Source organism: Achroia grisella, unplaced genomic scaffold, assembly GCF_030625045.1.
Source record: "Achroia grisella isolate CSIRO2021 unplaced genomic scaffold, CSIRO_AGI_Agris_v1 utg1462, whole genome shotgun sequence".
Lineage (NCBI taxonomy): Eukaryota > Metazoa > Arthropoda > Insecta > Lepidoptera > Pyralidae > Achroia > Achroia grisella.
The window spans coordinates 1,105,915-1,131,453 of NW_026712637.1; the positions used below are offsets into that span (position 1 = coordinate 1,105,915).

Sequence of the window (25,539 nt, forward strand, 5' to 3'; positions counted from 1 at the left end):
CGTTCAAACAAACATACAGATCTTCAGCTTTATAATATTACATGTGACATTGACATTGTGGAATGAACTATCTGCCGAGGTTTTCTCACGAGACTACAGCATGGGGTTTTTCAAGAAGGGTACATTAAGGTTTCTTAAGGGTCCCTTACCTGTGACACGCCTGTTTCAGACGTCCATAGGCTACGCTTATTATTTACCATCAGATGAGCCGTATGGTTGTTTTGTCACCGTGGTAGTAAAAAAAATACTGTAAGAAACTTATTTTGACATAGTTAGAGCGCAAACATACATTGTAATATTATATAGTAATAATAGTAATCTCAGGACAATTCACACAGCGCCATCTAGGCCCAAGTTAAGCTAGCTGAAGCTTGTGTTATGGGTACTAGATAACTGATACAAATACATACATATTATACATAGAAGACACCTAGACCGATACAAACATTCATACTCAGGAATACAAATGTTTGTGCCGTACTAGGAATCGAACCCGCGACCATCGGTCGTAAAGCAGTGTGCTAGACCGCTAGACCACCGAGGTCGTCAATTATTGACCTGATATTGGACTAACAAACTTTAAACTCAATTGTAAATTTGTAATTCAATTCAGTGAGCGCATCGTTCACTAGCTCTCGCCAAGTGAGTGTCTCATCCAGATCAATTATATGAATATAAAAGAGATGAGTTATATTACGACAGTGATCTCAACATTACTTGGAAGTCATATTATTAAACAATTCTCATTTCTTAACAGCGGACTGTGTAGACAGTATCATATTTATTCATTACTAGCTGTTCCCGCGACTTCGTCCGCGTGGAATTTAACTTTATTTTTCTAAAATAAAAGTAGCCTTAGTTACTCCTTATTACATCAGCTACCTGCCAAAAAAAAGTCCCGTTAAAATCGGTCCAGCCAGCAGAGATTAGCCGGAACAAACAGACAGACAGACAAAAATTGTAAAAAATGTTATTTTGGTGTATGTACCTTATATTCATATGCATGTAGTAAAAAACTGTTATTTCAATATTACAAACAGACACTCCAATTTTATTTATATGTATAGATTTCTTCCAAAATGTAGCGATCGCATGTAGACAATACATTGAGATCGAAACATTCATTACTCATTATTATCATCAGCTTCTTCCTTATCCCATTTATTTGGGATCGGTGTAATATGTTTTTCTCTTTCTTTCATCTCTGTTCGCAGTCATTCCGTTATTTACTCCCTTTCTCATGATATCATCTTTCACACAGTCCATCCATCTCTTTTTCGGTCTTCCTCTACCCTTATAACCATCCACATTCATATGTAACACCGTCCTTAGGATATGATGACTCAATAATACAAATAAAATGTGGCAAGACACCGTTATTTCTTCAATATAGAAATGTACGTGTGTAAGTTAATTTATTGCGTTAGTGTTTAACTGTGGGTTGACTGAATTATCTGGCGTTGTTTACTGAGTTTAGTTGAATGCACAATACTAGAGTATGACATCATGCTTCATCATTGAAGCCATCTGCCTTAGTGTTACATCTGCATATAAAAATGTAAAATATTAGTATTGTGATAAAAAAGAAACCACAACGTTGTTACGGCAGGAACATTATGCTAACAAGTTGTAGTTACAATCTTAATGTAATTACAAAAAGTTCATTAAAATATCTTTCGCAGGTCTATGATATCACTTAATGTACTATGAATATAAGGTCCTCCTATACATATATTGCGTGTTCTGGTGTGGTGTCATGAGCTTTACAAATTAATAACACAGGATATTTTATCACGATTGTAATACGACAATACGGGACTACATCGTATATCTGACTGGGGACGTGTAGTAGGTGCGCTGTGCAACGCGATGTAATTTAATCTCTTGTATTAATAATATTGATAGATATATCAACTCTATGTACTAGTAAAAGTATGTATTATAATAAAATAACAACTATATAACGTTAATTTAACTATGTCTCTAACACAATTCACTTTAGCAATTAAAATACAACCAGCACATCCTGTGCTCAAGGACCGAATGCCGCGGCTTTTTTTTTTCGGACTACTCTAATGCTGTTGGCCGCAGCTGGCCTTTACAGCTTCACCGGACGTTATGGGGCGAGTGCAGATGGCACTCCAAACCCGCGGAAGGACTTATGGAGCGGCTGAAGGCCAACTCCTGCCTGACGGATACGACTTTAGTCTGAGGGCACCACTAGGGGTTCGAACCTCGGCTCAGGCCGTCGTAATTTCGATCCCTGTTTGAATTGGAAGGGGGATCGATCGGAGGGGCGCCCGTGGGCGCAGGTGTAGAGCATGCTCCCGGTTGAATGCGCGATATTGTGTGTTTGAGGTCGTCGTCTTCACCGGCGAGGACGGTGTCGTGTGTGTGTGTAAAAGTGTGGTCGACAAAAACCCTCCCTTTTATACAGAGAAGATATGAGTGGGGGTTATATGCAACTAATTTAACGATACCGAGTAATAATGAAACTACCTTCTTTTAATATAAAATATCAGATTTTTCGAAAATATCCATGTGAACCCTAACAATATGTATGTTTGTGTGCATAGCACACCTACATATCTTATTTATATTCATAATATTAAGGGCAGAGGAACGCCGAAAAAGAGATGGATGGACTGTGTGAAGAGAACCTAAATGGTCCCGAACAGTGCGGTTTCAGAGGAGTTTCCTCCCGCGTACACTTAGATTGTGGAATGAACTTCCTACCGAGGTTTTCCCACGAGACTACAGCATGGGGTTTTTCAAGAAGGATATATTAAGGTTTCTTAAGGGTCGACAACGCGCAAGTTATACCCCTGGTGTTTCAGGCGTTCATAGGCTACGGTAACCATCTACCATCAGATGGGCCGTATGCTTGATTGAAATAACGAGATGACTGCGAACAGAGATGAATGGAAGAGAAAAAATGGGGTAAGGAAGAAGCAGATGATGGTCTTGACTTGATGACATTCATGTATGTCTATTACAGACTTTTATGATAAACTGGTTGGTCTCGCAACTTCGTCCGCGTGGAATTTAACTTTAGTTACGATGAATAATTTTAATTTGCTGTTACTCAATACATTTACGAAAATATCATGTATGCCAGGAAGAATGTAGACAATTTCAAAAGAGTTAGTGATTACACTAATAAATGCTTACGTAACAATAACAAACTGATTTTACCTAAATGTCGTTTGGCTAAAATTAGTAATTCGTTTTATGGCAATTGCGTAAGGTTTTACAACAAAATACCAGAGTGTGTTATAAATCTGCATGAAAAAAGATTTAAATGTCAAATAAAACAGTTCCTTTGCAAAAAATCTTACCATAAAATTGAAAAATTCGTTAACGATAATAATGTTTTTATAGAAAAACTTAAAATCCATAGCATTAACAATATTATTTGATTACACTAATAATGAGTGCGTAGCGATTTCTATGTTGGTTATCGCATGCCTCTTACTTGTTATACTGTAATTATTTATATAAAATACATCTATTCAAAAGAGCAACACACAAGTTTCTTGCTCGTTCTCCTTGTGATGAATCTGCATTCCGAATGAGTGGTAGAATCAAAATATGACTATTCAAAAGTGCTTGTAATGAGTTTATTTGAATAAAGATTATTTCTATTTCTATTTCTATTCCAAAGTAAATTATATTAAGTGTTACTTAAATAAATATTATTTCTATTCCTCCCATTACACAGCCGTCGTTCACTCGCTCCGTCCAATGTTCCACAGTAGATGTTATCAAAGCTTCTGACAGCCTAAAGCTCTGACTCATAGTTTATTGTGTTCTTTTTTTTGGTTCACGGTGTTATGCAATTAGGATGTACGATGTAACAGGCTCGTTCTGTCGGTACTGTTAGTCGGCGGCCGAGCTGAATCGAGAGATCGTTGTAAACGATCATTCTTGCACAATCGATTTCTTTCTACTATTTATTCGAATAATCAATTCGATCAGCCGGCTTGTTAGTTTACTGACAATACAATTTTTGTGAAAATTGCAGATGGTAAATGAAAAGAATAAAAATATTGACGACCTCGGTGGTCTAGCGGTCTAGCACACCGCTTTACGTCCGATGATCGCGAGTTGGATTCCTCGCACGGCACAAACATTTGTATTCATGAGTATGATTGTTTGTATCGGTCTGGGTGTTATATATGCATATTATGTATGTATTTACGAAAAATAAAAATTATCTATGTATATGTATCAGTTATCTAGTACCCATAACACAAGCTTTAGCCAGCTTAACTTGGGTCTAGATGGCGCTGTGTGAATTGTCCTGAGATATTATTTTTCAAGTAACAGAGGTTTACGAGTAGGTCGAATAGCTTCGAATATTGTGTTTTAGAGAGTCAAATGATTCTTGTTTTTAGTATCTTTACCTTTAGGTCTTTTTTTTTATTTTATGTTTGAATTGTGCTGCGTATGCTAGGAGGGCATCAGTAGAAGATGATAGGAATATCTATATATTTATAATATGTACATAATATATAAAATATGAAAGCAGGCCAGAATTGGCCTTAAGGTCAGCAGTGTTTATTCATGGGTTTCTTATTACATTTTGTAATGATTGAATAGTGTCGCCTACTCCAGCAGGGCATCAGTAGATGATGATAGGATCAGAATGAAAGCAGTTCAGAGTTGGCTATGAATGGGGGCTCCCATTACTAAATCCCTCCCCTTTCTAAATGTATTGCGCGTAGTACGTGCCGGTACCAGCGCAGGCGCAGGCGAGGAAGTGAGTGGTTTATTGACTAATTCAATATTTTACACGCATTGTTATTACGGATATCCATTGTGTACACTCGTGTTCCGGCCCATAGCCAGATTATATTTGTACAGTCACACACATAGATTTAATAATAATTCTCGGTGGTCTAGCGGCTAGACCGCTTTACGCCCAATGGTCGCGGGTTCGATTCCTCGCACGGCACAAACATTTATATTCATGAGTGTGATTGTTTGTATCGGTCTGGGTGTTTTCTATGTATATTATGTATGTATTTACGAAAAAAAATATCTATGTATTTGTATCAGTTATCTAGTACCCATAACACAAGCTTTAGCTAGCTTAACTTGGGTCTAGATGGCGCTTTATGAATTGTCCTGAGATTATTATTATTATTATTATATTATCTATCTATCTATCTATCTTATAAGTGACGGAAGCAATGGTGCGTGTTGTAAGTCGCGTGCAGTCACCTGCGACTCCCCCAGTAGCCGTCGACGGTCGGTGGTCGCTAGGTGGCGCGGTCGCGGCCGTCGACCTCTCTACGTGACTCTATATCTTGCCGCATCTACCATCCTCAGTTTCTTTCATACAACCATCCAATCTATTTGTCACGAGGTAACAACAGAGTAATTTCACTCTGTTACCGAGAATCGTGGTTGGTGGAACATGACAACGCGTTGTCGGATTCTGTTAAGGAAAAATTAAGTGTTCTTCATATATGTAATAGATACATACATACTATTTCTAATCCTTACTAATGTTATATATGTGAAAGTAGGTATGTTTGTTATGCTTACATGCAAAAACTACTGAACCGATCATCATGCAATTTTGTATACATTTTCTTGGAGATATTCGAATGAACATAGGATACCATTTATTAAAAAAAAATGTTTTTAATTGAAAATAAAATATCAGCATTTCGCTACTTCAGCGCCATATAACAGCCAGTAATGAAGTTATGAGAGCGAAGCCGCGGGTAAAAGTTAGTATGTAATAAAGTTGTAACCGATTACTGTCTGTACATGCAAGAGATATGAGAAAATCTATTATTGGGGGACATTATGAACGTACGAGTAATAGAAATAATCTTTATTCAAATAAACTTGAAATTTTCAAATTTCACTTAAATTCAAATAAACACTTTTGAAATGTCATATTTTTTTATTCTATCACTTATTTGGAATTCAAACTCGTTGCAAGAAGAATGAGCAAAAACTTGTGTGTTGCTCTTTAAAATAAATATTGTTTTAATTACATTTACATTAACAAGGTTTAGGCATGCGACAATCAATATAGAAACCGATACACACTTAATCTCTGTTCAAGCTGAATAATAGCTACATTCTTGTGTAAAGATCTAAAAATGATAAAATAAATATTATTCAGAATTACATATTTAAGAAATGTATGATTAAGAATTTTGTATGAACGTAATAAAAGTACAAAACAATATAATATAATTTTTTGTCGGATTATCTACCTGTTTTTTATAACAAATTTTAGCTATTAATAAATTGTATTTAATTTAATTGTATTTATTAAATAAATTGTATATTATTAGTAGCCGGCCCGGATTAAGCAGGATCACTTGCGAATTTTGTATCCTTCATTGAAATAACAAATAGGTTATGTCACTCCGTAATGATGTACTTTAAAATAGTCAAAGAAATTTGAAATTTAGTACAATGGTTCCAGAGTTTACTTTGGTAAGAACAAAATGCGCATTCTCTTTATAATATTACTCAGTTTGTCATTAGTATTAATGTTATTTGCAGATCATACACTAGTGTATGTATGGGTCTCCTGTTAATGTAGTAAATAACATGCAATATTCATGACTACAGCTCATACAAACAAACGACGCTATGCCATTATGTTGTTAGCTGGTAATTAGGCATAATAAGACAATTGTTTGGCGCGTAATCGGAATGAGGCTTAGTGGGGGGCAGACATAACACGATGTACCTACTGCTAATATTATTTGGCTAGACTACTGGGAGATAAAAGAGGTAGAGGGCGTTCTCCAGCGATCTGGTTGGGCCAGTATGATAAATCTCTTCGAGAGGAAAAAATTGCCCGACCCGACAACCCAGGTCAGGTTGTCCTGGCACCGCAAAGTTAGGAGACCCGACCCCATATAAAATGGGATTGTGCAAGGAAGAAGATTGGGATAAGGTAGCTGCTATGGCCTACTTGGATATCCCTAATAGATGTCGAATCCGAACCCAATTGGGCCGCTGTAGGTAGAACTTGGTAAAATGGGGTGTCCCTTTAGGGAGCCTGGCCACTGTGCAGCAGGGCATACATAACACGATGTACTGCTAATATTATTTGGGGAGACTATTAGGAAAAGCTGATGTGGCACACTTGGAAATCCATTAATAGACGGCGAACTCAGATAATCTGCTGTAGGTATAACTTGGTAAAATGGAGTGTCCCTTTAGGGCTTGCCACTGTGCAGCAGGACAGACATAACACGATGTATTGCTATTATTATTTGGCTAGACTACTTGGAAAAGGTAGCTGCTATGGCACACTTGGAAAAATGACGTGTCACTTCAAGAGAGTCTTGCAACTGCGGAGCAACAACCCAGACTATATTCCAACTATTGTCCGATTCTTTGTGCCCATCATCATGCACAAAGGAATATTATAAAAGACATTATTTAAAACAGCAACACGCAAGTTTCTTGCTTATTCTTCTAGTGATGAGATAGCTTTACGAATGAGCGGTAGATTGAAAAAAATGTGATGACTTTTCAAAAGTTCTTCAATGTAAGTTTATTTGAATAAATGATTTCTATTCTAAATATATATATAGGTATAAAAAAAAAACTATTCTAAAAAAATGCGACCGAATGCGCTAACGTCGTTGCTACATTCTGGGGTAAATATTTTTTTTATTTTTATACTACTATGGTGGCAAACATGCATACGGCTACCGTAGCCTATGGACGCCTGAAACATCAGGCGTGTCACTTGCGCGTTGCCGACCCTTAAGAAATCTTAATATACCCTTCTTGGAAAAACCGATGCTGTAGTCTCGTGAGAAAACCTCAGCAGGTAGTTCATTTCAATCTAGCTGCCATTGACACAAAAGAAGATGAGTGGAAAATTTTCGAAATAGGTGTCGAGCGATTTGTACATAAATTGTATTGTTAACTTTGGACTCTGGTCACCGCAGTATGATGTCACCGCATTACATGCATCATTACATTTAATCTTGTGTTATCTAAACAAACAAGGTTCCTCGGCTTCAGTGGTTTAGAGGTTTAGCACACCGCTTTAATTCCGATGGTCGCTGGTTCGATTCCTCGCACGGCACAAACATTTGTTTTCAAGTTTCAATTTTTGTGTCGGTCTGGGTGTTTTCCATGTCTATTATGTATGTATTTACAAAACATCTGATATTTAAATCGTTGTCCTTATAACACAAGCCTTGGGTCCAGATGGCACTGTGTGAATTGTTGTTTGTTATTATTATTTATTACTAGCTGAACCGCGCAGGTTTGTCTGCTTCACATTTTCCTCATTCTTGCAAAATTTTTCGTTGCAGCTCTGCTCCTATTGATCGTATTGTATATTATAGTGTATGCCTCAAATATACTAAATAGGCTTTCTATTGATAAACTATTTTTCTAAACCCTACAACCTCACAAACTTACCTCTTTATAATATTAGTTTTATATATAAGACTTGTACTGAATGTATTGAATCAGGTATGACTGCATTGTGACCTTCACCTAGATTAGATGTTTGCTACGCCGAATTACAGATCTCATAGATCGTGGGATGAAATCTGTACAATACCAAAGATTTTGTATGAATTATATTATCTGACTAACTCCCCGGTGATGGAAAACGCCGATAACTGACTAAATTAATGTGGGACGGTGGTAATTAAGTATATTTAATTTAAATATTGTCCGCGGAATGTCAAGTGTAGTGTCTGTCACAACGTCGACAGTGGTGAAGGTATGATTTGTATGTAGATACTAGCTGTCCCGGCAAACGTTGTTTTGCCATATAAATTAATAACGCTATAAAAAAATAGGGGTTGGTGATAGAAAGGTGAAAATTTTGGGTTGTATGTATTTTTAATGACACATAAAAAATACCTTATCACTTGGGGTAAGAAAAATAGATAGTAGCCGATTCTCAGACCTACTGAATATGCTTATAAAATTTCATAAAAATCGGTCAAGTCGTTTCGGAGGAGTATGGTAACTAACATTGTAACACGAGAATTATATATATAAGATTAGTAGATGAATAATTTGTTTGTTTGTACATTTGTTTGCTAGCAAATGTTTATAAATTTAGCTTCATACAAAGAACATTGTCATTCTAGTGAACTACTCAAGTTACTGAATTGTTCTTCTTTTTAATTAGTAGTTCATTCAGAACAAAGATTTCTTTTAATCACTATGTTCACTCACAACCACAACAATAATTTTTAACTGCAGTACCAAAGTTGTACTCATAATTGTAGTCATTTAGTGTAACTATCATTATTAACCATTACATTACCATCGTAAGACTTCTGCTATTTATTGAGCAAAACTTATTACTCACTAAACGATTACTTGAATGACGAGCGTGCATGCCAATAGTTGTTCATGCACGGGAATTTTATTTAATGTTAGACATAGATACCACATAAGCATACAATGTAAATAAACTGGCTTTTAAAAAAAAAGAAATTCATTTGAGTTGCCAGTACGTCACAATTTAATTTGTATACTAATCTGGACGGTAGGGAAAAATATTAATATTATATAATAAAAATTTACGTTCATAATTGGCTAAAATATCCTACATGAATAGATAATTTTTGATTTCATATGATTTGTAACATGTTATCGTTCCATTGTTATACAGCTAAAAACATTTCTCATAAGCGAAGGACGAACAAATATAATGAAGTTCGAGAAACTTCTTGCCTCAGTGGAATTATTATTGCAATGCAATTGTGATGAGGTCATCGTCCCATCTAAGCTAATAGTAACAGCTTCCCCATTTATGAAATTGTCGGCTTTTGGAGCTAATGATTTGGTTTGTTGATACTTAATTTATTGTCGCAGATTGTATCGTATGTAGGCCTCTATGGAAATATGATGGTTAAGACGCATTTTAATGGTATTTTAGGGATTGCAATAATTGAAACACTGTGAAGACTTGTTACTCGGTCCGCTTTTTCCCCAAGAATGAAAATGCAGCACGGTTCCGCTTTTATTGAACATGTTACCATAGACAACAACATTTCATAGATATTTACCAAAGATTCCACAGATAAATAGTATTACACAGATATATATTTTTCGAATACTTATAACTATAACTTAACAGCCTCTATTTCCGCATTTAATCTCATTTGGGCCACTGTGGGTGTAGTACCGTGGCTCTTAGTAGGTAGGCAAGCTCTTCCCAGAAGCGCAAAGGCTCCTGGTGCCTTCACAGGCTTTATTGATAGGTTTACATCTATGTATATTGATTGTGTTATTTACAATATATATAACTGAGCAGCGAAATGTATTATTCAAAGACGTTACAGTGCTATCGAACTGTGTTTGTAAAGGTTGTCTGAAACAAATTGCTTAGTGATAAGACGCCTTTAGTACTTAAATTTTATTATCTTCAGTAATTCCTGGTTTTCCTTATATCTCATTCAATGAAGTGTGTTAACACTCGTAAGTGAATGTCTCTCGTAATGAAAATTACTTGCTATATTTTTCCTGCTCTCGATTTTTCGGGATAATTATATATATACTGTGTTATATATTATTTAACATTCATGATTGATTAGGGCGTCGACGCATCGTTTACCCCGTTTATGCTACTTTTTCTTTTCATCTCCACTTTTATTGATCTTACCGTGATGCTATAGTCTTCCTCGAAGATGGTGCTATTTAATATTAAAGAATTTTTAATATTGGATCAGTAGTATCGGAGATTACACGTTTATACAAACTCACGACACTACCTATTTATAACATTAGTAAATTACAGATTAGGATTAGCACCTCTTCGTGATTCGTTCTACTTAAAAAAAATATTTATGTTCATTGAAATTTGGGGATTCAAATTTATTGTATGGTATAGAGACATCCGCGGCCGTCGACTTTGTTTTGTGCCGAGTATTTAGTGTCATTATATTGTATGGTGCAATAATTTTACTTCCTGTTAACATCGTAACACTTGGAGATGTAATATTATTAAGCAATTGGTACATTACGTGCACAGGATACGTTTATATCTCAGCTGCTGTAACATCCAGTTGAGTTTATGCCCGTAATACCTGATTTCATAATATCACATTCAAAACATTACGGCATTGAATAACGTCCTAGTTCTCCATTTTAGCTTCCGTCCTACGAGCGCTGTGCTGTTTAGCCGAATTAAATAATTGAAACGATTACCTCGATGTTACACTCGTTACGGTGGTTACTTTCGATTTCAATGAGGTCATGTATACTACATTAACGACGCGTACTGACACGACGCTGCGAATGTAAACGTACGTCCGCGAGGAATTTACCCATTTACCAGCAGCTGTGGTGATCCGCAATATTGACAGGTTGTACGTGAACTGATTGTATTTTTGATGCGTCATAATTGTTACGATATTTTAAATGTATGTTTATGTATCTTATTACGTCTGTACAAATTGTTGTTGCAATTATATCTTTTCAACCATTACCTTCTACCTAAATGTTGCCTGTAAGGTTACCAACTGTGTTATGGTGATCAGCAATATTGATAGGTTTTACAGGAAATACTGATTGTATTTTTTCATGCATCATAAATGTTATGATATTTTAAATGTATGTTTATTCCAATTTTGTCCCAATCCCAAACTTTTTCCTTCTTCATAAACGTTGCCTGTAAGAGATTGGCTATTATCAGCGAATTATGTTGTGTTATAAAATCGTAAATTTGCAATATGGCTAGTATTTTTTGCATTCTTACTCATTACAGGCCATGTGTAAAATATTATGTACCGTATATTGTATTTTGCTGGCAACAGATGACGCAGTTTTTTTTATATATTCGTCAAAGTACTTCGTCTCGTTCAAATGTTTGTTGTAATCAAACTCACTCCATAATACCTACGAGCATCTGCTATTTTGCTAATGCTGTATTTAAATTAAGTAAATATTAAAGTATGAATAATTTATACTATGATTTTTTTAACTAACTCCGCGATATAAGCATTTGCTTCCAAATGGATGCCGTTTTAGTGTTCTAATAGTTCTATATTTCTATTTAAATTTATTTCGAGTTAAATAAACTGTAAGGATTGTATTTTGTTAGATACACGCAAGTTTTTTGCTCATTCTTCTTGTGATGAGTCTGCATTCTGAAAAAATGTTAGACTAAAAGAATATGACTATTCTAAAGTTTATTAAAGATAATTTTTATTTGTTTGTTTGTTAATTGAGTATTTAATTGAATTAGTGCTAATTGGCAGTTTGTATTCACACACTTAAATTTAAAATGTAAGTAATAATAAAATTATTTAAAAGAGGAACACGCAAGTTTCTTGCTCGTTCTTCTTGTTATGAGACAGCTTTCCGAATGAACGGTAAATTAAAAAATGTGATGACAATTCAAAAGTGCTTCAATATAAGTTTATTTGAATAAATGATTTTCTATTCTATTCTTTGTCTGATTTTTAACTTGAATCGATTCCCGGACACTCAAGGAATGATTGTCATTTTTTTATCGTGCGTCCGGTGTGGGGTGTTGTCGCGTGTCGTGTCGTGTCGTGTCGTGTCGTGTGAGTGTGTCCAGTCGCCACTTGCCGGCAGTGGCACAGTGCTATGTGACAGCGTCGGTGACGTGATTGCCCTTGGCATCATTAGCGGCCACTATCAACCGATGACATCACCGCGTGGCCGGTCTGTGTGTGTGTATGTCACGAGACGCCGCGCGCCGGCTCAGTTCCACATACGTTGATTGTAGTCTTGATTATTTTGCCATAGTATATGTTATTGTAAATGATGGAATTGTGGTGAATAATAAGAAAATCTCTGGATTAAGATCTTATGGGTTACGCAACTCATGTCAATTTGTTGTCTCATAGAAATTTAAATTATATAAACGTTTGTTCTGCATTTTTTTTAATACTAGCTGTTCCCGCGACTTCGTCCACGTGGAATTTAACTTTATTTTTCTAAAATAAAAGTAGCCTAAGTTACTCCTTATTACATCGGCTACCTGCCAAAGAAAGTCCCGTCAAAATAGGTTCAGACATTTCAGAGATTAGCCGGAATAAACAGACAGACAAAAATTGTAAAAAATGTTATTTTGGTACCGTATTTATATATATATGCATATGTAAAAAACGGTTGTTTCAATATTACAAACAGACACTCCAATTTTATTTATATATAGATATACATAGATAGAATCCTGATAAAGCCCATGCACTATCTAACATGAATAACATTGGACGGATCGGGCTGAAATTTGGCATGCAGTTAGATGTTATGACGCAGGCATCCGCTAAGAAAGGATTTTGATTAATTCTACCCCCAAGGGGATAAATTAACGCGAGCGAAGCCGCGGGCAAAAGCTAGTCTTAGCATATTTATTTAAAAGAACTGCACGAAAGTTTCATACTCATTCTTGTGTTGAGTCTGCTTTTCAAATGTATGGTGCAATAAAAAAGTAACCTAAGAACTCACTTTTTTATTCTACTATTATTTTGATAAGTGCTTATGTTAAGTTTATTTAAATATATTTATTTCTATTTTTATACATACAACAACTCTTTCATTTGTAAATATCCTTGAATCCTTTCACTAATTATATTGAAAGCACTTTCAATGTCATATGCAACTTGTTTAGAAATATCTGATATTTTATTTATTTATTTATTAAAGGAAAATCAAGTCTGACTATACTTAAATAAAATCATTAGAAACGTCGTACTAAGCCACTTGCAGGATTCCACAAATTCAAAATGTTATTGTTATTTCAATAAAGATTTATGGTAAAACTATTAAACGGATGCAAAAACATTCCTCGTTATAGCCACATGCGTATCAATTAGGTACTTGTCTAATTAATTTTTATCTCGTACAACGTATAATTTTATAGAATTATTCTGCTTATTAATATTTAATAATTAATTAGTTTTAATATTTAATTAGTTTTATTAATATAACGGTTTTATTAATTAATTAGTTGTAGGTATTTATTAGGGATGTTAGGGAGCTCCCTAACCGTAACCGAAACTATCGGATATCCGATATAAAAAAATATCCGTAACTGTAACCGTATCCGGAATAAAAGTTTCGGATAATATCGGATAGGGGCGGAGCCTAATTGACACTGATTGTATTTCCTACCAAATGATGATATATAAACTACGAAATGTTGAAATAAAACCAATTTTTAGATACCGATCTAGAAGTCACAGCATGGGGTTTTGAAGAAGGGTATATTAAGGTTTCTTAAGAGTCGGAGAGACAACGCGCACGTCATACCCCTGGTGTCTTAGACGTCGATAGGCTACGGTAACCGTTTATCATCAGATAGGTCCTAAGCTTCCTAGGCTTGATTACCACCATGGTATATGGTATAAGAAGTGATAGGTCAGAAGTGCACAATGAGAATCAAACTATATGAATAATGACGTACAAGTATTTTATAATAATTTATAATAATAATATATATGCCTGTACAATTTCGCAACGCGTTTTGGTCCTAAGCAATGCTTGTGTTGTGAGTACTAAACAATAGATAGAAATACCAGAATTAAAGTCTTTTTTATACATACATAATATACATAGAAAACACCTAGACGAACAAACAATCATATTGATGAATGATTACAAATGTTTGTACCGTGCGAGGGATCAAACCCGTGACTATATGAAGTGTGGTAAATCGCTAGACCACCGAGGCCGTCAAATAATATACTCAAATGTAAGGTAGTGGATGTCACGTCGGGGTGATGAACTGGTGTCTTATTACTTCGTCCGTAGTAACAGTGTAGTGCCAAACATATGGCACCGATATGAATTTCCACAATCGGCTACGTCAGGCGAGGCCGCGATAAATCCGGCTTCTCGCAGATTATGTTACGATTTGCACAGCGTGTTTACTCCAATGATGTCACTATACGAACCTACACTGGCCTATAATTTGAAATGAAATTCGATACAGAAAATGTAAACACATAAATAAATAATCTCAGGACAATTCACACAGCGCCATCTAGACCCAAATTAAGCTAGCTAAAGCTTGTCATGGGTACTAGACAACTGATACAAATATACAGATATTTTTTTTCGTAAATAGATACATATTATACACAGAAAATACCCAGAACGATTCAAACAATCATACTAACATTGTTTTTAAATTTTCACGTCTTACGTCTATTACACCGATCAGTGTGAACGTATAAAATGGTGGTTCTGGAGATCAGGAACGGTTTTTTAATTATTGAATGAAATACAGTTATGAGGTTACAACCGCATATTGATCGAAGCGTATACATTTTTTTTTTATTAAAATACAAATTTCTAAAACGCGCTATTTTTGTTGTACCTTATAGATATATGTATTTACTTTTATTTGTTCCACCCCGACTACACTTTTACAAACGCACACGACACCGTCCTTGCCGGCGAAGACGACGACCTCGTACACATCATATCGCATATTCAACCGGGTCCCTACGCGCGCCCAGGCGCTCCACTCCGGCGCCCCCGGTCGCCCCTCCGATCGATACCCCGACCAATTCAATGGGGACCGATGTTACGATCCAAGACGCCTGAGCCAAGGTTCGAACCCCTAGTGGTGCCCTCAGACTAATGTCGTATCCGTAAGGCGGGAATTGGCCTTCAGCCGCTCCATAAGTTCTTCCGCGGGTTTGGAGTGTCACCTGCGGCCAACAGCATTAGAACAGTTAGATAATGATGTCGTGGAAAGAAGCTAGTTATATGGTAAAAGTATATTTCAAAAGAATAATATTTAATCAATAAAGGGTTAAGTTTCTTTTAATTATCATTTAGATATAACGTAGAATCATTGTTATTTATAGTTGAACAAGTAATAATAATAGAATGACAACTATCCATAGTGGCTTTACTCATAACTTCATCTTTAGCTTTGACTCACGATAGTCATGATTTTAAAATAACTAACACAGATATTGTCAGATTTTGTGCAGCTTCCTACTCACGGTACAATGTTGTTCGCCGCACTGAGATGATAGTCAACAAAATATGTGAACACTACCTTGAGATAATATTCTTTTGTCATGTAAATTTTATAATAGACTAGCTGTACTCGCAACTTCATCCGCGTGGAATTTAACTTTATTTTTCCAAAATATAAGAATTTTTCTAAAATAAAATTTAGCCTAAGTTACTCCTTATTACATCAGCTACCTGCCAATAAAAGTCCCGTCAAAATCGGTCCAGCCATTTCAGAGATTAACCGGAACAAAGAGACAGACAGACGAAAATTGTAAAAATGTTATTTTGGTGTATGTACCGTATTTATATTCATATGCATGTAGTAAAAACATATTTCAATATTACAGACAGACACTCCAATTCTATTTACATGTATAGATGTATAGATATGTATCTTTGACCTTTACTCCACGACCTAGACATTCCCGAGTTCTTTTGTAGTGTTTGTCACATGGTATTAGTTATTCATTGGAACCTGACGTATATAACTATAGTTTATTTTAAACTAATTAGGTACTACGTCTACCTTCACACCGGGTTAGTTCTTAATTGTTATAAATCTGCCTGAAAAAAGATTTAAATGTCATATAAAAAAAAAGCTTCCTTTGCAAAAAAGCTTACTATAAAATTGAAGAATTCGTTAACGATAATAAAGTTCTTATAAAAAAACTTAAAATCCATAGCGCTGACAATATTATCTGATTGCACTAATAATGAGTGAGTAGCGATTTCTATGTTGATTTTCGCACGCCTCTTACTTGTTATACTGTAATTATTTATATAAAAAAACATCTGTTAAAAAGAGCAACACACAAGTTTCTTGCTCATTCTTCTTGTGATGAAGCTGACGACTTAGAATGAGACTCTAAGTCGCCGTAACGTACATTTTGTTCACTCCACCAAATTTGTAATTAATAGTATATTTACCATTAAATTCAAGACTATAAGCAATTCTATCATTTTCTACAAACCGTAATCTGCTTAAGCCAACATCACCTACCATCTGAGCATTCGACCCGCATCATCACGTAACATTTGGTATAACAATAAATAAAATTGGAGTGTCTGTTTGTAATATTAAAATAACCGTTTTTTACTACATGCATATGAGTATAAATGCGGTATGTACACCAAAATAACATTTTTTACAATTTTTGTCTGTCTGTCCGACTCTCTGAAATGGCTGGACCCATTTTGACGGGACGATTTTTAGCAGGTAGCTGATGTAATAAAGAGTAACTTAGGCTACTTTTATTTTAAAAACTCTCTAATTAACTTTATTCTTATATTCCACGCAGACGAAGTCGGAGTACAGCTAGTATATATTTAAATAAAGCGACTTTATTAATATGATCACTTTTGTATTTAGATGTATTTACATAAGCTTAGCTTACTTAGACTAAATAGCGTTGTGTGATTTGTCCTGATAAAATAGTCATTTACAAGAGCTGTGTACATTTCTTTCAAAGTGTTTCATGATGGCGTTTTTTTAAGTTGGTTTTAGTCTGGTTGCGGTGACCGGGCCTGACTTTGCACGCGAATTCGATAATCGACCGCTTAATGTTCCAATTGTACGTAAATGGAGGGCAATGGCCCGTGCCGGCTTTGTTATAACTGTAGGTAGCAACACTATTATTTGTACTCGGTTTCGGTCGCTCTGTCAGTGTTTGGGAAACTACTCTGCTACCAAAATGTTAGGGAATTTACTCTCTGTATATATATATTGAAAAATGAGTGGAAGCGTCAGTCACGTACCTGTATGGTTCTGCGGATTTCTTGGGCTTCAGGGTCTCGAAGATATCTTCGCTAGCTTTCCAGTTTCACAGTAGGTTTCACAGTTCTAATTTATTTTAATTCACAACACAATGCGCGCGCGTCATGGTCGCCGTACAGTCGGTTCAGTACTAGGTAAGGGAGGGGAGGCAAAGGCCGCGGGAACAGAAACTAACGAACTCTAATATAATAATCTGTGCTTACGATGATACAGGGTAGATTTTGAACAGTCAGTATATTCATGATTCTAGAGTAGGACCCTTGCACTCATGTAGACCGTTATTAAAAAAATAGGTGTGTTTAGTGTTACTGCCAAGTACTTTTATGAAACAGGTATGTTTGTAAAAAAAACATCCTTATTTATATAACAGAATAAACGATAATAGCAAATTTACACAAAGAGACCCTACTAAATTAAAAATGTCACCGTGTAGAACTAACTTGCATAAAATTAACTCACACTTCTGCTCTTGGCTTCGCTCGCGTTAATTTATCCCCTTAGGGGTGGAATTTATCAAAATCCTTTCTTAGGGGATGCCTACGTCATAGTAGCTTTATGCATGCAAAGTCTCAGCCCGATCGGTTTAAAATTGACAAAGTACATATCATACAAACTTTCAACCCCTATTTTATTCCCTTGGGGGTAGAATTAATCAATATCCTTTCTTAGCGAATGCCTACGTCGCGTCGTAACAGCTACCTGCATGCCAAATTTCAGCCCGATCCGTCCAGTGGTTTGAGCTGTGCATTGATAGATCACTATGTCAGTCACCTTTGAGTTATATATATTTAGATTTAATTGTAAAAGTAAGTGTTAAGAATTGTAATTTACCCTGAATATGAGGTGAACATTAATATACATATATATGAATATACATAGAGTAATGTTTTCGAGAAAATTTAAGTACTGTTAGTGTGGCTCAGTTCTTGAATTCTAGAATCTAACAATTATGTGGTCTGTGCTCAAATCTAAGTATATATAACTCAAAGGTGGCTGACATAGTGATCTATCAACGCACAGCCCAAACTACTAGACGGATCGGGCTAAGAATTATAATTTGCCCTGATTATGAGGCGAACATTTGTACTGTTGTTGTAAATGAAAGAAAGAAAGAAAAATATTTTATTCAGTGCAATGTAAAAAATACAATATAAACAACAAATGTTGAAGCAAATAAAATTATCTGTCTATCTGTGGTTCGCCGTAATGTGTATTGAATGTAAAAGTGTTTTATTGGCCAATAAAGTTTATTATTATTATTATTTATTATCTATCTATCTATCTATCTATATCTATGACTTGCGATGTTTGTAATAATTTGGAATTCTGTACAGCCAAATGGCGCGTTACGTTTCGTGCAGTTTTACATTTACATATAATAGTTAAATTATTATTGATATTCCCATTCTTTTCGGGGCGAACCTCATTGCCCTTACCAAAAAGGACGGAGGGGTGAGACCAATTGCTGTTGGTTCAACACTACGACGTCTGGCTTCCAAAATTGCTGTTCGACATATATTACCAAAATTAAATTCGGAATTCGAACCCGTACAGTTAGGCTTCGGTGTAAAAGGAGGATGTGAGGCAGCCGTCCATGCCCTACGCTCTTTCCTAACTTACGGGCAGCCTGACGTGTTGCTCAAAATTGATGTAAAAAATGCATTCAATTCGGTAAATAGGGATACCCTGTTAACGGAAATAAAACAACACACACCGGAAATATACAATTATCTACTTCTCAGTTACGCTGACCCAACAAAATTGTTATATCGTTCTAATGAGCTGTCCTCGGAAGTAGGTTGTCAACAGGGTGATCCCCTTGGGCCTGCAATTTTTAGTTTGGCTATAAATCCGATAATAAAAAATCTAAATTCTAAATTTAATGTTTGGTATTTGGACGACGGATCTCTGGGAGGTGATGTGGATACTGTGTTTTCGGACCTTTTTTTAATCAAAAATAAATTTGAAGCCATTGGTTTGGAGCTTAATTTTAGCAAATGCGAACTTTTTATAAATAACACCGACTTAAATTTAAACGATGTAAAACAAAAATTCAATACTCTGGCTCCAAATATTAAAATAGTTAACAGTAATTCCCTTTACCTTTTAGGATCTCCAATTTTTGATGAATCTGTTTCCGAATATATTAATAATTCAATTGCTAAATTTCAAAATTCTGCTGACCGTCTACTTGAAATCAGTCCACATTATGCACTTTGCATCTTAAAATTCTGTCTTTTCGTCCCAAAATTTACGTATGTGCTCCGTTGCTGCTCATTCTGGAAATACCCAAATCTTTTGACTCAAGTAGACGATTTAATAAAAATTACCTTAGAATCGGTTCTTAATATGCAGCTAAACAAGCCATCTTGGATCCAAGCATCCCTACCCATCCGTTATGGTGGTTTAGGGATTCGCAAAATTTCCTCTGTCGCTTTACCAGCTTTCCTATCTTCTGTCCATAGTTCAGCAATTCTCATAAGTAAAATTTTAAGGGCATGCCCTTCAAACTTTGAGATTGCCGGCTTGGAAGAAGCCAGGAACGCTTTCTTAATTGCATGCCCAGGTCAAAATTTTCCAATATCTCCAAATTCACAGCGGAGCTGGGACGACATAAGTTGTAAATTGATATACGACAACCTTTTGAGCTGTAGTACAGGTTCGGTGCGTGCTAGGCTTTTGGCCGTGGGTGCGCCTGAGGCCGGCTACTGGCTTCACGCGTACCCTTCGTCAAATACAGGAACATTTCTTGAGCCTGACACGCTCCGAATAGCAACCTGTCTACGGCTTGGGGTTCCGGTCTGCGCTCCTCACAAATGTCCCTGTGGCAGTGATGTCGACAAACTAGGACATCACGGACTGTCATGCCAAAAAAGTGCGGGCCGTTTCTCGAGACATGCCGCACTTAACGATATCATACGCCGGTCCCTTGCCACCGTCAACGTACCAAGTCTACTTGAGCCGACTGGTATTGCAAGAGACGATGGTAAGAGACCGGACGGTATGAGTTTGATTCCATGGAAGATGGGCCGGGTGCTGGTATGGGATGCAACCTGTGCAGACACGCTGGCCCCATCCCATCTACATGGAACCAACAACAGAGCTGGTGCGGCATGTGAAGCGGCTGAAAAAGCCAAAATATGTAAATACAGGGGTCTAGGCTCCGAATATGAATTTGTTCCATTCGGTGTCGAGACCCTTGGTCCGTGGGGTCCTAGCGCTATAAGACTTTTCAAAGAAATAACGAAAAGGTTAGTCGACATCACAGAAGACCGAAGAGCTGGCAGCTACCTTGGACAAAGAATTAGTCTAGCTATTCAAAGAGGGAACGCTGCCAGTATCTTCGGAACGTTGCCTAAAGGGACCACTTTTAATAATATATTTTAGTTATCATATTCTATTTTTTTTTAAGCTTTTTATTTTAGTTCTTAGTTGTACAATTAGGTTATGTAAATACTAGTTATATAATAATATTAAACTTTTGCGAAATAGGTAAATATAAATATATATATATAGTTATACTATGTAGTATTATCTTATCTGTGGTTATACCTTCATTAATTAGTAAGCAGGGAGTTTAAAATAATTATATCCATATATCCAGTACGTAGCGAACAAACAAGTAAATAGTTAAATGAACAAATGTACATGTCATCAACATGTACATTTGTTCATTGAACTATTTACAAAGACGACAGAATACTGGCAATACATACTAATGTTATAAATGAGGAACATAGACATATACATAGAAATATTCTTTATTCAACAATTACAGACCAAAATACATATCTTCATGTAGTTACAGACTCTTATGATTTGTCAGATCTAGCGCCAGTTCTGAGTGCTTTTGAACGAAGAACTGGCAGGAAATAGAAATAATGTTTATTCAAATAATCATTAATGCTCCTGTAATAAGGATATCGGTGGTCTAGCGGTCTAGCACACCGCTTTACGACCGATGGTCGCGGGTTCGATTCCTCGCACGGTACAAACATTTGTATTCATGAGTATGACTGTTTATATCGGTCTGGGTGTTTCACGTGCACGCACGCGCACGTGAGCCGTAGTGTTCCAGACGTCCATTGGCTACGGTAATATTTACCACCAGATTCTAAATTTTAATTTGATTTAATGCGTAACTTAACAGTTACGAAATCATAAAATTTGAATTCTCCTATACTAGCTGTTCCCGCGACTTCGTCCGCACGGAATATAACTTTATTTTTCGAAAATAAATATAGCCTAAGTTACTCCTTATTACATCAGCTACCTGCCAGAAAAAGTCCAGTCAAAATCGGTCCAGCCATTTCAGAGATTAGCCGGAACAAACAGACAGACAGACAAAAATTGTAAAAAATGTTATTTTGGTATATGTACCGTATATATATTCATATGGATATAGTAAAAAACGGTTATTTTAATATTACAAACAGACACTAGAATTTTATTTATATGTATAGATGAATAATAACTTTTGACTGTGACTCTAAAATAGTTCGAACGTTCTTTCAAGGATTCGTTCTTCCTTAATAAGGAGTACAAAAGCCTTTATTAGAGAATAAAGGGCTTTTGTACTCCTTATTAAGGTAATCTTTCATATGACATGTTTGCGTAGCGCAATATCGTTGTAGGATGTGATAAATCTCTTTGAATTTGATGACGCTGTACGCTGTACTCGCTACGACTCGGCCGGCATGAATGAACAGCAAACGAGAGGCGAGCTCCTGGACTTGTTGGCAACGCTGCCACGAATTCTGACATCATTGCAACCCTGGCCTAGTGTCCTACCAATTTATTTACGCGCAAAAATAGTATGAATTTGCTACTATAGAAGAATGCGATTTACTCAATCTTTGCATAGTACAAATTTATTTACGCGCAAAAATAGTACGAATTTGCTACTATAGAAGAATGCGATTTACTCAATCTTTGCATAGTACAAATTTATTTACGCGCAAAAATAGTACGAATTTGCTACTATAGAAGAATGCGATTTACTCAATCTTTGCATAGTACAAATTTATTTACGCGCAAAAATAGTACGAATTTGCTACTATAGAAGAATGCGATTTACTCAATCTTTGCATAGTACAACATGATGTTGCTGATGTTGCCGCTGCCTCCGCTTATATCTTTTAAATTACGCAATGGATTATAGAAATAGATAGAGAGAGTCAAGAGGAAGGTTTATATGTATAACTAGCTGTACACGCGACTTCATTCGCAAGGAATTTAACTTTATTTCTATAAAATAAAAGTAGCCTGAGTTACTCTTTATTACATCAGCTAACTGCCAAAAAATGTCCCGTGAAATCGGTCCAGCCATTTCAGAGATTAGCCGGGACAGACATACAGATAGACAAAAATGGTAAAAAATGTTATTTTGTTGTATGTACCGTATTTATATTCATATGCATGTACAGGGTGGCCCAGAAGTCACTTTACATTTTGAAAATTAAATAACTTTTTTTCTATTAATATATAGTTTTTTCTCTTTTCAGAATTAAAAAATATAATCCCTGGAAAATTTTATCATGGATAAGTTAACAACAGAACAGCGAGTGAAGATAATTGAATTTTACTTTGAAAATGGATGGTCAATTGTTGCAACGCAAAGATCGTATATGCGCCATTTTAATGTTCGACAAGCTCTCTGAAATGTGACAGCATAATTTACTCATTTCTGAAAGACTGCTGGTTTTAAAGATTGCACTATTTGAACCTTGTAAGGGTACATGTGCAAGTCTCTTTGAATGCGCTGCAGAGAACTCCGTGAGATGCTAAGTTCTTGAGAACGCCTTCGAGTGGATGTGGTTGGGTTTTATATTATTTCATATACGATCTTTGCGTTGCAACAATTGACCATCCATTTTCAAAGTAAAATTCAATTATCTTCACTCGCTGTTCTGTTGTTAATTTATCCATGATAAAAATTTCCAGGGATTATATTTTTTAATTCTGAAAAGAGAAAAAGAAATATATTAATAGAAAAAAAGTTATTTAATTTTCAAAATGTAAAGTGACTTATGGGCCACCCTGTAGTAAAAAACGGTTATTTCAGTATTACAAACAGACACTCAACAATTATTTAGATATATAGATGTATAATAAAAATGTGCTATAAAATTGTTAATATAATATAATTTATATGCTGCGACCCTTCAAGGCTTCCCACGAATTAAATGCATTTATACGATATGCCAATACAATGAACGGTTTATATATGAATATACATAGAGTAATGATTTCGAGGAAGTTTTAGTACTGTTAATGTGGCTCAGTTCTTGAATTCTAGCATCTAACAATTATGTGGTCTGTGCTCAAATCTAAGTATATATAACTCAAAGGTGACTGACGTAGTGATCTATCAACGCACAGCTCAAACCACTGGACGGATCGGGCTGAAATTTGGCATGCAGGTAGATGTTACGACGTAGGCATCCGCTAAGAAAGAGAATAAAATAGGTGATGAAAGTTTGTATGAAAATTTGTCAATTTTAAACAGATCGGGCTGAGACTTTGCATGCATAAAGGTACTATGACGTAGGCATCCCCTAAGAAAGGATTTTGATAAATTCCACCCCACAGGGCATAAATTAACGCGAGCGAAGCCGCGGGCAAAAGCTAAATATTGTTTTACTGAATGACGCTATGGGATAAATTAAAATTATAGCGTAAAAATTGACGTTCATAAGCGGTTACAATGTTCTACATGAATAGATGAATTTTGAAATTGAATTTAATGTTAAATTAATTATGGTCGAATTTCGACCACTAAGTCACCATTAGTTTTGTTAATTCCGGATGTAATAGTAATGATTTGTACATTGTAATACAATCTCCCCTCATCACTGTTTTTTATGTCTTTTTTTATGCAGTTTCCAGTGTTGTCTGCATAATTGTAAAAGGTGCAGTTCATGAATTTGTGCAGCGACGATGTCCCACATAGATAGTGTCGCACGGCTGCCTCGTTTGTATACGTTGGTTTCAGTCCATCCAAACATACATTAAAATGTAACCTCCATTACAACGCGTAATAAAAGGCCAGCAATAGTTGTAGCAAGGTCTTTTACGCTCGAAATGTCCGGACCGAAATTCGTATGAAATTTGTCGGACAGAAGAATGATTTATTTGAAGAGGTATTTTTCAAACGAGCTATTGCATTTGTAATATAATTTGTAGAAATAGAAATAATCTTTATTCAAATAAACTTAATATAAGCACTTTTGAATAGTCAAGTTTTTTTTTATTCTACCGCTTTTTCGGAATGCAGATTCATCACAAGAAGAATAAGCAAGAAACTTGTGTGTTGCTCGATGTTGTAATAATATTGTTCAAATTTCCTACTACTGATACTTATTTTTTGTTGCCACAACTAACTTTGTCACTGCTAGCTCCTAACTTTACGACGATCGCCGTTCATGGACCTCAGACATAGTAATTACAGTATATACAACATTTTGTTCTGGCGCTTGCTATTTATTCATCATTGATTTTCTGAACATCAAGAATTTCATAAATCATTTATGCAAACTTTCTCCTTTATTCCTTGTTTCATGATGAACCTCTAGGTCGTCATCATCGTCCAATGATGAACTTATGATATCTGAGACATGTGTCTGTGTTGTTTGGATCCTAATGTATTTCCACATAGCCGTTGCAATAAAGGTCGTAATATAATAATAATAATAATAATATAATAATCTCAGGACAATTCACACAGAGCCTTATAGACCCAAGTTAAGCTAGCTAGAGCTTGTGTTATGGGTACTAGATAACTGATACAT

At 35.7% G+C, this 25,539-nt stretch overlaps 1 protein-coding gene across 1 annotated transcript in view; it reads left to right on the top strand.

Moving 5' to 3' along the window:
- Positions 1 to 25,539, top strand: part of LOC131855688 (actin-binding LIM protein 3) — a 104,821-nt gene that overhangs the window by 26,699 nt on the left and 52,583 nt on the right. The window lies entirely within an intron of this gene.